Raw genomic sequence first — 16,498 nt, 5'->3', positions numbered from 1 at the left:
GTTGTTGATAATGGGGAAACTTTGAATTTGGTTTCTGATGTGACTAAGGTGAAGACTTTGCTATCGGTGGTTAAAGACCGACTTCTGAAAGGACAGATTTTCCCGGGCTGTGGGGAAGAATGCAGAAATTGTCAAAGCTGTCGAAAACGGATGTGACAGTTTGAGAAGGGGTATTCAGCAGCTGATAGATGAAGGTTGTCTTCAGTTCGATCAGGCCCGTCCGATGAAGAATGATGTATCAACGGTGACGTTTTATTTCACTCCTAGAGAAATATATGTTGCCGAGAGACTCGCTCCGACAACAATATATTTCCCAGAAAGTACAGAACCAGCAGCGGTGAACATCGAAAGTTCAGCACCAGTCGCAATTTACTCTGACAGCCCTCAACCGACTTTGGTTGGTCCAATCACCATCATGGTACCAGGACCTGTTCCGTATGAGAAAGACAGTGTTATCCCGTGGAACTATGGGGCTGATATCTACTGCCAGGGGCAGAAAGTTAACGAAGAAGACATTGACATTGGTAGCTCCGCTGTAGACAATGTTGGAGGGGTTGGTGGCTTCACTCGCAGTGGACGCCTATTTGCACCATCAACATTACGCGCGAATACTGAAGCCGAGGGGCTAGGTTTCACCGATAATGACCTGACACCTGAGGGCAGGAATCACAACAAAGCCTTGCATATCACAATGGAGTGCAAAGTGGTGGTGCTTTCCCATGTTTTGGTTGATACAAGCTCTTCTCTGAATGTTCTTCCAAAGAAAGCCTTAATGAAGTTGGATTGCGATGGCATCATCCTGAGGCCAAGTAACTTAGTTGTGAAGGCTTTTGATGGCTCTAAGAGAGCTGTTTTTGGCGAAGTTGAGTTGCCAGTTAAGATTGGACCGCAGGTGTTCAAGAGCACCTTTTATGTGATGGATATCCAGCCTGCCTACAGTTGTCTGCTAGGTCGGCCTTGGATTCATGCTGCCGGTGCTGTTACATCTACCCTCCACCAGAAGCTCAAATATGAACTAGAAGGTCAGATCGTCACTGTATATGGGGAAGAGGATATTTTTGTTAGCCACCTGTCTACATTTAAGTATGTAGAGATGGATGGCGAGATGCATGAGATGCTGTGTCAGGGCTTCGAAACTACAAACATCAATGAGGTCGCGCCTGAAGCTATCTTTTCACCTGAGTTTGAGAAGGTCGGGACTTCTATCTCTTCATACAGACAAGCTGTTGAAGTGGTTAAAGCTGGTAATGCCCAAGGCTGGGGCAAATTTGTGGAGCCAGTCATTAAAGAAGACAAGTTTGGATTGGGGTATGCTCCGGGATCTCAGAAGAATGAAGCCGGTACTTTCTCCAGCGGGGGTTTGGTTTCTCCCCACGTCGTCAATGCTGTAGATGAAGACAAGGCTGACAGCGACTGTGACTTAGATAGCTGGATTCGCCCGTGTGTCCCGGGAGAAAAGCTCGACAATTGGTCGTCTGAAAAAACCGTTCGGGTTACTCTGCTGAAAGAGTGATTTTTATTGTTTTCCTTTATTACATGCATAATAAATTCTTACACTTTGCCCAAGGTGTAACGGCTCATTTGTAGGGCCATCCATTTAGTTACATTTCGTAATTTATTTTTATCATCAATAAAGGACGACTTTTGCAAACAATTTTGTGTTCTCTTTCTTTCAGTTTTTTTTACTTTTTACCAAAAAACGGCAATGTTTCTTTTTCATGTTTTATTTTCGTTTTTCTTTCCAAAAAAAAAAACACCTCGTAAAACTGATCACCCGGATCTCACTGCTAACGACACTGCTATGGCCCAGTATGACTTCGACAATCCTATCTATCAAGCCAAAGAAGGGGTTGAGGAAGATTGTGAATTGCCTGAAGGGTTAGCCAGATTGTTGAAACAGGAGGACCGAGCTATTACACCTTATCAAGAGGTGGTTGAGACCATCAACGTTGGTACCGTAGACGACAAGAAAGAGATCAAGATCAGGGCCAGTCTACAGGCCGAGAGGAAAGACCGTTGATCATGTACTTGAGTGTGTTAGAAAGGTCAATGGGTTGTGTGCTCGGTCAGCATGACGAGTCAGGTCGAAAAGAGCATGCAATATACTACCTTAGCAAAAGTTTACCGACTGTGAACAAAGATACTCATTGCTCGAGAAAACTTGCCGCGATTTGGCATGGGCTGCTCGCCGACTAAGACAGTATATGTTGACTCACACGACTCTATTGATATCAAAAATGGATCCAGTCAAGTATATTTTTGAAAATCCATCACTTACCGGAAAGGTTACTAGGTGACAAATGATACTGACAGAGTATGACATCCAATACACTTCACAAAAAGCCATCAAGGGAAGTGTCTTATCAGACTATCTTGCAGAGCAACCGATTGATGATTACCAACCTATGAGGTTTGACTTTCCTGATGAGGACATCATGTTTCTCAAATCGAAAGATTGAGGGGAACCACTCCCGGGGGAGGGGCCTGACCCTGAATCCAAATGGGTTATGATGTTTGATGGGGCGGTCCACGTCAATGGTCGCGGAGTTGGTGTAGTGTTGATCACACCGGAAGGGGGTTCATATGCCATTTGGTGCCAAAATAACTTTTCCCTGCACCAACAATGAAGCCGAATACGAAGCTTGTATCTTAAGACTTGAGGAAGCCGTAAATATACAGATTAAAACCCTGGATGTATACGGGGACTCAGCTTTGGTCATCAATCAAACCAACAGGGAAATGGTGCTATGCTGGAACTACGTACCCAGAATTGACGTATCTCGGTCAGAGACGAATAAAGAAAGCATTTGGTCAGAAAGTGCGCTCTCGGGAGTATCGAGTCGGTGAATTGGTACTTAAAAGATTTCTTCCTCCCAACACAGATCACAGGGGCAAATGGAGACCGAACTATGAGGGTCCGTACGTGGTTAAAAGGATTTTCTATGGCGGAGCTTTGACGCTAACAACCATGGAGGGCGAAGGATTCCCGTCCCCTATTAACTCAGACGCGGTTAAAAAAATACTTCGCATAAAATAGACCCGCTGAACAGTAAAAAGAATAGTCCAGGCAAAAAAGGGGCATCCCGACGAACCAAAAAAAAAAGAATAAAGAGGTTCGGGCAAAAATTAGGGATATAAAAAAAGAGTACACCCGGTGAGTCGAAAACCCAAAAGGGCAGCTCAGGCAAAAATGGGTATCCCGGTGGATTGAAAACCCGAAAAGGTGGCGATCCAGGCAAAAGTTAGGGAATAAGCGAATGACTGTGATCTGAGTTCATCAGTGTTATATCACCGTTTCATTCAATCCGGTAATCTTCGAAGGTTAAAGATCGACTAATCATCCACTTCAGAAAGCAAGATGAGCAGAGGGTCTTGAGGACATACGAGTCATAGCAGAGTCGAAACTCAGTGGGAACCCGTATCCCCATTGCCATTAGGATAGTTCTCTTTTTATAGCGATCACCTTTTTTCAGGGATCAGCTTCCTGATACCCTCGCCTATTCCTGGCACAATTTTCCTCCCTAGTAAGAGTCGAATAATTCAGTTAAAGAGCCTCTTTATTTTTCATTTATCAGTTTGTTTGCAAAAATGTCCGAATTTTTGATAAAACATATTGCATATGAACTTAATGGTGGCTTTTGCAGATGATTTGCACAGGAAAACATTTAAAATTGCTTTGAATGTGCTTAATCCCGGATGGTGAATTCAAACCGAGTAACTCCCCCGAGGCATACGTGTATTTTTGGTTGCAGGTCACAGGAACCGGATGCCAAGTCATGAATCCTCATCCCCAAGCGGTTGACAAAGTCTCTCCTCAGCAGAGCATGTTCCCCAACAGAGTTGACAGTATCCAGACTGTCTATCCCCAGTAGAGTTGACAGTATCCAGACTGTCTATCCCCAGCGGAGTTGACAGTGTCAGACTGTATCTTCCTAGCAACAGCGGAGTGGTTGCATACCCAACGGACAAGAGGGTGGTGTTCCCAGTATTCATCTCATCCCCATCAGATTATTTCTAACAGATTTGTTCTAATCCCCAGCTAGAGGACGATTAGCAAGTTCATATCCCCAGCAAAGGTCGTTTCCTACGACATTTCCCCAGGAAGTGTTTTCCCCACAAACTCTCCTCACAGAGCCTCGCCGAACCAAGTTTCCATAGTCGATACTCCCCCCGCAAGGTCGACTTTTCAAGCAGCCAATTTATTTTATGTGGCTCATTGGTCCCGGCAGACGGATCATTCCCCACAGAGCATTCAAGGATTGGTACAGCGATCTGTTCCCTACCGGAGTTTGCTTCCCCAAGCAGATTTCTTTTTACACCATGCATAACATTTGTATTCGCATGCATATCATATCAAGCATACACATAAGCTGATAAACAGGTTCTTCCAAGCAGACTGAAGAATTACTTTACAACCAAGGTCATGAGATCCAGCCAGAGGATCAAGCGTGAGTGATCCAGCCTGAGGGTCATTTTGAAGATCCAGCCAGAGGATCAAGCGTGAGTGATCCAGCCTGAGGGTCATTTTGAAGATTCAGCCTGAGAATCGTGTTCTAGTGATCCAGCCTGAGGGTCCATTTCAAAGATTCAGCCTGAGAATCGTGTTCCAGTGATCCAGCCTGAGGGTCATTTCAAACATTCAGCTTGAGAATCGTGTTCAAGTGATCCAGCCTGAGGGTCATTTCGAAGATTCAGCCTGAGAATCGTGTTCCAGTAAGCCAGCCTAAGGCTCAATTTGAAGATTCCCCAATGAAGTCGCCTACAAGCTTTATTTCCCCAGCAAGTCTAATTGAGGAGTCGTTACAACATGTTCTAGCCCGAAGAATATGTACGAAGCCCAAAAGTGTAATATTCTCGAAGTTGCATATCTAATATGAAGGTTGGGTGTAGATTTCAAAAGAGGGTCAACCAACGCATGCCTCAGATGCGGGATCCTAATGATGGGAATTTATCATCAAAACAATCCAGATCTAGCCAGAAGATCGAAGTCAGGTGTAGCCCGAAGACCGGAAATAGATTCAGCCAGAGAATCGAAACAATTCAGATCTAGCCAGAAGATCGAAGTAGATTCAGCCAGAGAATCAAAGGAAATAGATTCAGCCAGAGAATCGAAACAAAGAAGATCTAGCCAGAAGATCGAAAATCGCAACAATTCAGATCTAGCCAGAAGATCGAAGTAGATTCAGCCAGAGAATCAAAGGAAATAGATTCAGCCAGAGAATCGAAACGAAGGAGATCTAGCCAGAAGATCGAAGAAGATCTAGCCAGAAGATCAAAATTGTATCCAGCCCGAGGATCAAAATTAATATCCGACCAGAGGACTAAATTGAGTATAGGTTCAGCCAGAGGATCGAAACTCCAGATTAAGCCAGAGGATCGGAAAAAGATAAACAGCGCGGTGTATTTCCGCGTTTTTGTGGTATTCTCGGAGCACAAATTTTCGGTTTGTCTTTGGTATTCAATCACAGCTCACCCCGTTTGTCTGATAAGCTGTTCGCTTTCATCCTACTCGGGTTAGCTGATGATTGAATAGGGGCAGCTGTAACACCCCAAAATTTGCCCTCCTCATTCATGCATTCATTTAGCATTTCATATTGCATTTCATCATGTCAATCAGAATTAGATCCGAAAAAAAAAATAAAAAAAAAAATAAAAAAAAAAAAACGAAAAAAAAAATAAATTAAAAAAATTAATTTTTTACAAAAAAATAATAATAAAAAAATAATAAAAATTTTTAATTAATTAATTAATTAATTAAATAAATAAAATATAATAAAAAAAATTTGGACTTGGGTCTCTCTCATTTGAGCCCACAAAACCATGAAATTCAGTCTATAAATACCAAGGCTTCACTTGAGAGAACACAGAACAAAGGGGGATTTTGAAGAGAAGCAAAATACTCTAAGGTTTCCTTGGAACAAAACCCTGAGGAAAAAGATAGTGAGAGAAGACCTAACGGAGTTCAGAGCAGCCTCCAAACCCCGAAGGGAACTCAACTACACAGAATCACCTCTGCCTCACATAAACCTTGAAGATTGTTTTGTAAACCTCACGGGTGCAACTCAATTTCAATCAAGCTCTCCAATCAGGTTTGCCATTATTCCCATTACCTTTGCCCATGGGTTTAATATGTATATGAATGTATAAACAATGCCTTGAATGTTTAACCGTTTAATTTCTGAAATGTATGCCACAGGGTTTGAGTTTTTTTGAAACCATACTGTTGATCATGAAAAAAATGCTTATGGTGTTTCACTAACCCTTTTGTTGAATTTTTGTGAGGGCTCACATGACTTTTGCAGGGATAACTTGCGTGGTTTCCCACTTTATTTGTGGGATAACCCCTGGAGGTTCATTCCGATTACCTGTACTGACTCACTTTTCTTTGATGGCATTAGCTTGGAAGGATCTCAGGGTTTCCCATTCCTCTAATTGCTGTTACTTCGGATCTTTATCCGCGTGGTACTTTTACATTTTTCCCACATTTTACTGCTTTCCTAGCTGGAAGACCTCGATAGGAGGCAACGTTTGAGCCCCTTGGTGGCATTTTACTTTGAGATACATGTTTTGTGTTTTGTATTCATATCCCTGCAGGTAGCGCGGTTCCTTCGTCAAGGACTGCCTTTTTGCCCTTGAGCATCCCAAACCCTAAAACCCAAAGCAACACGTTAACTCCTTCTACTACAGGCGAGTAAGTCTCAAAAGGTCGAGCATCCGGTAGATTGCGTAGTGACGTCGTTTGTCCAAAACCCAATCCATAACCCCGTAGTTAGCCGAACTACGTTTTGCTCTGATTCTCAGGCCAGATGAGATACGTAGGCATAAGACGCGATGTCTTAGCGAGCACACTTCCCCCCAACCCATAGGTCAGCCGAGCTACGAAGACTCTGATCCTCATATTCAGATGAGATACGTATGCAGTGGATGCGACATCCGCGCGAGTCATTTTCATTTAACCCCTTTTTTTTTTGGTAAACAGCACAAGATAAACCCACACCCTTTAGACAAGAACTACAAAAGTGGATCCCGTAGAGTACTACGGATGCGTAGGGGTGCTAATACCTTCCCTTCGCATAACCGACTCCCGAACCCAAGATTTGGTTGCGAGACCCCGTCTTGTCCTTTCCTTTTTCAGGTTTACTTCGAGCGTTTCCTTTCCCTCCTTTGGGATGAATAACGCACGGTGGCGACTCTTCTGTCTTTTTCTTTCGCCGGTTGTTTTTTTTCGCACTGTATTTTTCAGGTTGCGACACTTCCCTTTGAGTCTATCCTTGATATGTTCATCCTAATCGGTGACAAATATTCTCTTTGTGGTTTTCTACCCAATAAAAGGGTAGTTGTAATCCCTATTTGCTTTCCCCAGAGAGTTAATCCTTAATATGTTCATGCTAACCGATGACTGATTTTCTTCTCTTTACGGTCTTATGCCCAGTAACCGGTTGTAGCGGGGTATTCGTTACCTTTAGATTTATTGACTAAATCAAAAGTAAACATACAATTCGAGTCGCCACCGTACTTCTATTTATCCAAAGGAAAGGTTAAAAAGCGAACAAAAACCAAGTAAGAAGTTTTATCAAATCAAAAACTAATAAAAATGTCAGAGAACTAGGTAAGGGGGTTGGTTATGAAATGGGAAGGTTTTAAGCACCCAAAACATCCTTAGTACTCTAAGGGAGCCCTTTTTGCAAATGTTTGTTATAGGTTGATATTTCTGAAAATATTTGTGCAAATAAGATTAAGGAGATGAGAAAAGAATATACATTATATTTACAATTTTGTTGTTTGAATGGATGAACCCATTTCCTACGTACCATCACAAAGGCAGGATCAAAACCTCGTAGTTCGGGGTAAAAAATATCAAAAGATTGGTGAATTGATTTGACCAAAAGCCTTAAGGTCTTTTGTTATCAAAGGGAGAAAACTCAACCTAAACCAACAATCCATCATGTGAGGAGAGCTTCAACATACTAGTGAGGGGTTAACCCTATAATAAGTATGGAAGACTTATAGTCCAATCACTAAGGATAAGGTGAGGTTTACAACAACCACTATGATAACTCAAACGTATGACTAATGTTTATGAAAAAGGTTTTAACGAAGGTGATCATTGGAACCACAAAAATAACTTTAAATGAGTTGCATTTACAAGTTAGAAGTATTCACAAAATGAAGTAAAAGTTGACTTAAGGTTCATTCGTAATGAGTATTAATGAAAAGAGTTTGAAAAATCAAAGGCATAAGGCCTAAGTTTGTAATTTTGAAAACAATGTCAAAGTTTGTACAAAATGAGTTTGGCTTGGGTTAGAGTGGAGAGAAGAAGAGAAGGGCTAGTCCTAAAGCATACAAAGATGAGAGAAGAGATAAAACCCTTGGAGTTCCTTTTCTTGAGATCATAAAGATGATTCAAGATGCTCCTTTCCTTTGGACTTAGCAAGCAACAAGCAATCAAAACAAATATACATTCAAGCTCCTAGGATCTCCATTTGGCTTGTCTCTCATAACTTGGCTACTCATGACAATGGTCCTACTTACTATCTCAAGATGGAATCCCTATCACACAAGAGCAAACATCAAAAAAGTTCACAACACAATAAGAGGAATGGACAAAGAATAAGTTTAGATTAGGGGTCCTTTGAAGTCAACTTTAAGATTTAACATTCTAAAGGCATGATGCATAGTTGCTCTTCAACAAGTTTAACATTCTAAAGGCATGAGGCCTAGTTGCCATTGGACTCCTTTAAGCATAGGTAAGGTCCTAATTCTATGTCCTTTCTCCTTTTTGCATTGGGTTCACACAAACAAAGACAAAACAAACACAAAGCAACAATATATTTATATACAATAATGAGTTCAAATGAGCAAAAGGAAAATGACATAAACATAAAATATGAGCTCATGTGAGCAAAATGAAAAGCAATATGACTAAATGAACAAGAAAGTAAATTGAATTAAAGTAAATTGCAAGAAATTAAATGCTCAAATTAAAAGTTAATAGTTAGTGGTTATGTTGGTGTGTCATAAGACAATTTAGCGCTATGTTAAGCAATCGTAAGTGGACTAATGTAGTAGTCACACCTATCTAAGACCGGTCAATAAAACTATAGGCAAATGACACAAGTTAGAGATTATGACTAGTAAGCCAAACTCCTATAACTTGCCATGCCAAAATAAAAGGGGAAAGGCCTTGTATGGACTTTAGGTTTTTTGCTTGACCAAGAAGCAACCTATCTTGGACATAAATCAACTCACTTGATCTTTGATCAAGTTGAGTTTGATTTGGATTAAAGAAGGTTAAGCCTCTCATATGTCAAGTCAACCACAAATCATTAACTCATTGGCCAAAATAAAAAGAAGAAAAAAGATGAAGATGAAATGAATAAAAGGAAGATTCAAATGGAATATCAAAACACAATGACCAAATGTGAATCAAATCATCATCAACCAATGTAAAACAAAAGAGAAATGAATATTAGAAGTCAACAAGTCAAACATATTTTTTTGGAATTAAAATAAATGCAAAAATAAAATGAACAAAATATGGTCAAACCTCAAATTCAATTCAAATCAACTTAAACAAGTCCAATTAAATTTTCATAGGTCTAACATGGTCAAACAAGGTTTGACAAATTTTCTTAACAATTTTTGAAAATAGAAACTATTTTAAAATAATTAAAAACAATAAAAAATAACACAAATGAATTAAAATCTCAAATAAATCTCAAATCAATTAAGAAATTGATGAGACTATTTTCATAGACTTATCATGATCCATATGGGTTAAGAAAATATTTGGATGGATTTTTCAGATATCAAAAAGTATTTAAAATGAATTTAAAACTATTACAAAAAAAATTAATTCGCAAAAAATATTAAATGAAGTCACAAAAATAAATAAAAATCAGATTATGAAACTAGATTTTTCAAGAAAATTTTTGATGTTGGTCTCATATTTTTGTGACTTCAAATAAAATAGTTATGAATTTTTGAAATTAAAAAGAATTAAAAGAAATAAAAGAGAAAATAGAAAATAGGAAAAATCAGGAGCGCTTGGATCTGATTTATTAAATGACGTGGCTCCACCACACGGCTCAGAGGCGCGGTCTCACCATGGTCTTTGGTCAAGCGCGTAACATAGGCATTTAAAACAAGTCAACAAGAACAATGGCCAGGATTATAACATTTCAAACAGATCCAAGGGCGCTGGAAGCATCCATGTGGGGATGGTGGTGGCCACCACGCGCAGGTTTTTCAACCTCAATTAAAATGCACAAGTAAAAAATCTGAGCTTGAAAATCAAGGTATGCAAACTGAAATGGCTCAATTCAATCAAGACCACCACTGGCCTGCCTCTTGCTCGAGGACTTCAGAAAACAGTTCAAAAACACAAGTAATTCACATTGTATTTCAAGATCCAGATCAAAACAATTGAATGATATACCTTTGAAGAGCAGCTCTGAACAACACGATTCCTTCAAGCTTTTGATTCCAATTTGATCAGGAGATGTAATGTGGATGCAAGGCTAAGGAATTAAGACTTGAAGATCAACTAAGGATGTTGAAATTCAAGCTTGAAATTGAGAAATGAAAAACATAAATTCCTTTGAGTGAGGTTAGGTTCTGAATCCAGCAGAGTTTTAGATCACCTTGAGGTTGAAATTTGAATGAGCAAGGCCCTCTATTCATAGCTGAGCTGAAGGCAAGGCAATGAAATACTCGTGTGCATGAAGATTGGGTCCTCCATGCATGGGCCTGTACAGGCGCATGTGAGGCCCAAAAATGGATGGAATTGCAAGCTGGGATCATTATGAGTTGAATTGGACGTGCAATTGGCCTGGTACTAGCTTGTGCATGAACGTACAAAGTGAATTGCATAATTAGACCTTAACATTCATCTCTTCGAAAGTCCCACATGGAAAATCCAAACATGGTGGTGTGAGTAATGGTTGGAAATCACTTGACATAAGGAACAAAAGCTATGTTGGGAAAAAATCCATTTGGAGTTTGGAAAATTAAGAAAACTAGCTTTGAAGTTTGAGGTACAAAACATGTCTAGGTTCCCTTTGAATTTTTTTGTCAAAAGTGATCAACTTCAAGCCCCTCTGTTTCAATGTTGCAAGCCTCAAATGGAAATTCATAAAACATCAAAGTTGTAGATCTTTTCAATATGATAAATTTGGAATTAAATATTGCATCATTTGGATTTTTAATGAGAATGTTATCGGCATTTGAAGTTGGACATTTTTCAAATTCAATGGTTTTGGTCCAAAGTGGCCTATAATGTTTTGTAATATCACATGTGTTTCTTTTAGGATTATAAAATTTTGTATAACATAAAATTTTAAGTAGACATCTTAATATTTCCAATGCAATTGGTCTCACCTTAAAATCATAAAAAAATAAGGAAGTTAGGTCCTTGGGAAGTTGACCCAAAATTAGGGTTTTAGTCAAAATGACCTATAATGTTTTGAAATGAATGATGACCTTACAAGTTTCAAATGGATTTTTTATGAACATGAAAGTTGTTAATATGGTGCTTAATAACAGTTTTCATCTTGGGGTCATCTTCATTTTACAAACATATCAAAAGTTGTGTCTCAGTGGATCTCAGTTTGGTCAGATGACTTGACTAGTCAACTTCTCAAGGCCAAACTTCAAATCTTGATGAATGAATGATTGAGGATACTCACATAGGCTCATATATGCATAAAATAATTAATGAAATAACTTCCCTTGATTAAATTTGATCATAGGTTGAGGTTGCTTCATGAGCAAGGCATAGTTGAAGCACAGTTGAATTAAGGTTTCCTTGGGAAACAATCCTCAAGCCCTTTGGGTTATCTTGATCAAATTGACAAATTGAGATACTTGGGAGAAATATATTATGATTAAGAGCTTTGTGTACCATTGTCATGCTTGTTCTCATCTTCATCTAGCCACTTCATTGAGCATAGGAGCCTCCTAGGAGCAGGGGATCTCATGATTACTTGAGCTTCAAAACAAAAAGAGTTAGTGACATATTTTTGTGATTTTGGTTAGTAAACAAAATAAGAAAAGAAATAATATACAATACAAGCGTGCTTGGTGGTCTCAACCACTCACTCAAGTTCTAAGCTAGGGTTAAGGAGCCACACATGCTATGATCCTTGAGGCAATGTGTAGCACCTCAAATTTGCACCTCTCATCTGTACATTCATTTCATTGGTAGGTCATAAGCATTGCATATCATGTTGCATTTCATCAGTCAAGACTGGTCAGGAGATTCAACTGTGCAAGAGAGCAAAAGAATTTTCCATAAGATGAAAGCCCTATGATTGTTCCAATGAGCTTACAGGACCCAAGGATCATTTTGAAGCAATTTGGCCAAGTGTTGAAGGCTCATAACTCATCACTGCATGTGCAAGTCATCTGAGGCCCATAAAAGTCAACTGCAAGGTCAATTGTGGATTTGGAGGTTGGAAGTGTTTAGAGATGCTTCATTCATGTTCAAACAAGTCTGATTTGACATTTCAAACACTCACATTGAAGAATTTGAAGTCAGGACAAAAATTTCCCAAAATAGCAAGTGACCTATAATTTGAAAGTTTCCAAAAATGGAAAGGTTTTGGACCAAATTCAACTTGATATTACATCATCAAGAAACCTTCAAATGAAATTTTGTTCAACATGAAAGTTGAAGATCTTTCTCTCCCATTTCCAAAAAGTCCAAGATCATGAATTTCTAATGAATGGTTAAAGAGATATGATCCAATCATAGCAAAGTGTGTTCAAAAATTCAAATCGGCATAACTTTTGAACCAAGGCTCCAATTTTGGTGGTTCTTTTTGCATTTTGTTCCTCATAACATGTAGTTTCCAAAACATCCATTACATGGCATGAATTTCACTTACATGATCATGTGCTCACTCATGAAGTTTTTGGAAGACAAATTTCTAAAATCAATTTGGTTGATCATATGCTTAGAAAACCATTTCCAAAGTGCGCATGGGTTATTTTTAAGTGGTTTTGGGCCTTATGTTGGTACTGTTCACACATGCATGAAGGGCATAAGGTGAAAATCCAATTTTGTGCACACACCCTGCAACTTGCTAATCTCAATTGGTTTTGGCTTAAACATGTTTTCAGTATCATTAGCAAGACATATATATTGTTAATCACAACTGCATTTGGCATTAACAATAGTTTTCAGATCTAGATCTCAAAAACAACCAAATTTTTCTCTCATCAAGAACTTGCAATTTTCTCACACAAAAGCCATTTCTCTTATTGGAATCACGATCAAGAGGTGTTTCTGAGCAAGATTGAACGTGGACTTAGAGCAATTCGTGCCATATTTGACCATACATGAATCTTGAAGGTTCCATGGAATTTGCATGTTGAGCTGGATTCATGCGTGCTGGAGCATCCAAGTCTTCATCAATCACCTCAACAAGCATTGTAGAAGAGATTTGAGCCATTACAAGCCTTGGATAGTGCAGTTCAAAGGTTCTGTTCTTCAAAGAGGTCAGGTTTCGAGTTCAATTATTCTTGAATTCATCATGATATTTTTATAGATCGTTGATTGGTGATCATTCTGGTGGAAAAATAAGTTAAAATGGCGCATTATACATGAAGTTATGCATGATTGAAGTATGAGATGCCAAAAAGTTTTTCTTCGATTTGATCTTGTTATGATGAATTATGTTTAAATGATTGTTGATCTTTGATGTGCATGAAATGTTGAATCGATTGGTGCATTTATTTTTGATTTCTGGAATGGTTTTGAAAAATCTGGAAATGTGTTCATCATCTTCAAGAGGAAGAATATGAAGATCATGAGTTTCCAGAATTAGCTACGAGTTCTTCATGTCCTGCTGCGAATTAGCTACGAAATTCTGGATTAGCTACGAAATTCTGGAAATCATTCGCCAGGCTTAGGGTTAGACCAAAACGGTGTCGTTTTGGTGGAGCACGCAAATTCAAATTTGGACCTGGTTCGATACTGAGCGAGCGCATTCTTTCAATTGCCTTGCATTTTTTCACATATTCTCTCCATTTTGCCATGCTTGGTCCATTTTGACTTCAATTTTTTTTCATTAACTTCATAAAATCATAACAAATTGAAAACTCATCCAATTTAATCCCAATTTTTTGCAAAATACTCCTTATTCTGTTTAGTTTTTTATGATCATAAATTGGAAAGTTATGCATTGCTGGAAAATTAATTTGCCCTAGGATGTTTGAACACATATGCATATATGACCTTGCCTTGCTTATCTTGTTGTGAAATGCTTGTTTTTAATCCAATGAGCTTGAAATTTTGCATGCTGATTCTAGACACATTGATGGACATTTTGGTTTTGGTTTGACATTTTTCCCATGCTCCATTTCGGTTTTATGCTTGTTTTAATATGGTGTGACAATTTGTGTCACACATTTGGTTATCTGACTTGTACAATGTGATTTCCATGCCAAATGATGTCCAATGCTTCTGATATTTTGTGTGATGGATGTTGTGGATGTCTTGATTGCTCATGAGTTTTTCCAGAATTATTTGAATCATTTATGTTTTGATTGAGAATTTTCATTCATGTTGATCATTTGGATGCTTTGAATTGGTCTTTGACTTCACTTGCTTGGTACATGGACTTGCTTATTGATTATGATTTGGTCCTTTTTGGGACTTGTTCTTGAGTGATTAAACATGCTTTTTGTTGAGTTTGAAGTTCTGTGTTGACTTTTTGATCCTCCTTTGACCTAGGCTTTGACCTAGTGGTTTGGACTTACCATTTGGGTTGTGAATTTCAGGTTCAAGTGTACATTTCCATGATTGGAGTGGCTCTTTCATTTAAGCTTGGTCAATTGTTGTCATTTGCTAACCTTTGTGTGTTTTGTAGGCTTTGAGAACAAATTCACTTGTGCTTGTGGCTTGCTCATTGTTGCCTGATTGGATTTGTCTGTCTGTTTGTTATTAACTGTTGATTGTTTGTCTGTACAATTGAACTGATTAGTTTAGTTGTTTTCACAGGTACTTAAGTTGCTTTAAGTTCATTTGAACTTTGCTTTGCTAGCTTGTGGTTTGCTTACCACTGAGGTATAATCTCTTGATCTTCATGTAGTCTGGAAGACCTGTCATGTTATGTTGGCAGGCACCTGTCTGAAGCCCTCCTTAAGAGGCAATGTTTGTGAATGTTTAATTTTGTGCCAAGCAGGTAAAGACCTCTTAGGAGGAAATTGGTAGATAAAAGGGATGTGCAATCCATCCCCTGCTATTCAGTTGTGTCATTCATTTTGTTCACACACCATGTGTTGATGCATTGTGAATAAGAACCCAAGATCTTGTTGTGTCAGTCATATGTGGAGAAGAGTTCCTACATTCTGAACTCCCACACTTTCTATTTGAGTCAAGCTCTCCCAGGCCAGGGATAAGAGCTAGGAGGCATAACCCTCATTTCCCATTTCATCTGCTTCACCCTAACTCTCAATGTTAGGGTTAAGAGCTAAAAACACCCCATTCCAGTTGGCTTGTTTTTACAGCCTAGCCTTGTATGAGCCCATTTGTTTGCATATAGTGTGTGTGCTACTTGTGCTTGTATGTGATGATGTGTTGTTTAGGATAGCTTGCTTCTTGTGCAAGTTAGGATAGAAACCTCAACATAGGGATCGTATGCATGACAACTTCTAGGCTCGAGTCGTAGTCTCCCTAGTAGTCTGTTATCTCCCTTTGTCTCTGGTTAGGTTAGAAGTTCTTTCCCTGTTTAGGAGAACTACGTCGCCCTCATCCTCATACCAGATGAGGTACGTAGGCAGGAGATGAGCTGATCTCTCCGGGCGCCCTTTTTCTTTTTCAACCCTTTGTGTGTGTTGGAGTCTGACGTAAGTCCAGCGATTGGCAGTTGGTTTCTTGTGTCTTGTTTCTTTGTTTGGAGTCTGACGGAAGTCCAGCGATTGGCAGTCGGTTTCCTGTATGTGTTTGTTGGTTCGGAGTCTGATGTAAGTCCAGCGATTGGAATTCGGTTTCCATGTTTGCCTGTTTGTTTGGAGTCTGACGTAAGTCCAGCGATTGGCAGTCGGTTTCCTGTGTTGGTTTTGTTTGGCGTGCGTTAGCCGAGCTACAAGTGCTCTGATTCTTTCTTTGGTTAGAGAAGATACGCATGCATAGGATGCGACATCCTAGCGAGCACGTTTCCCCCGTTCCCCCGTTTCTTTTGTCTTTCTGTGTTTCCTTCCAGCCTTGTGCAATTTGTGAGCAGTCTTTAGCAACCTTTCTTCTATTCTTTCTGAGCGTGGATCCCGTCGAGTACGACGGATGCGTAGGGGTGCTAATACCTTCCCTTCGCATAACCGACTCTCGATCCTTGCATCTCTGGTCGCGAGACCATTCCTTACCAGGTTTACTTCGAGCGTTTCCTTTCCCTCCTTTGGGATAAATATTGCACGGTGGCGGCTCTGTTGTTTCTTTTTCCCGCCGGATTTTTCGCGTAATGCGACAGCTGGCGACTCTGCTGGGGACATAAGAAGT

The sequence above is a fragment of the Lathyrus oleraceus genome, chromosome 2 (assembly GCF_024323335.1).
Source record: "Lathyrus oleraceus cultivar Zhongwan6 chromosome 2, CAAS_Psat_ZW6_1.0, whole genome shotgun sequence".
NCBI lineage: Eukaryota > Viridiplantae > Streptophyta > Magnoliopsida > Fabales > Fabaceae > Lathyrus > Lathyrus oleraceus.
Note: the sequence above shows the minus strand (reverse complement) of the source record.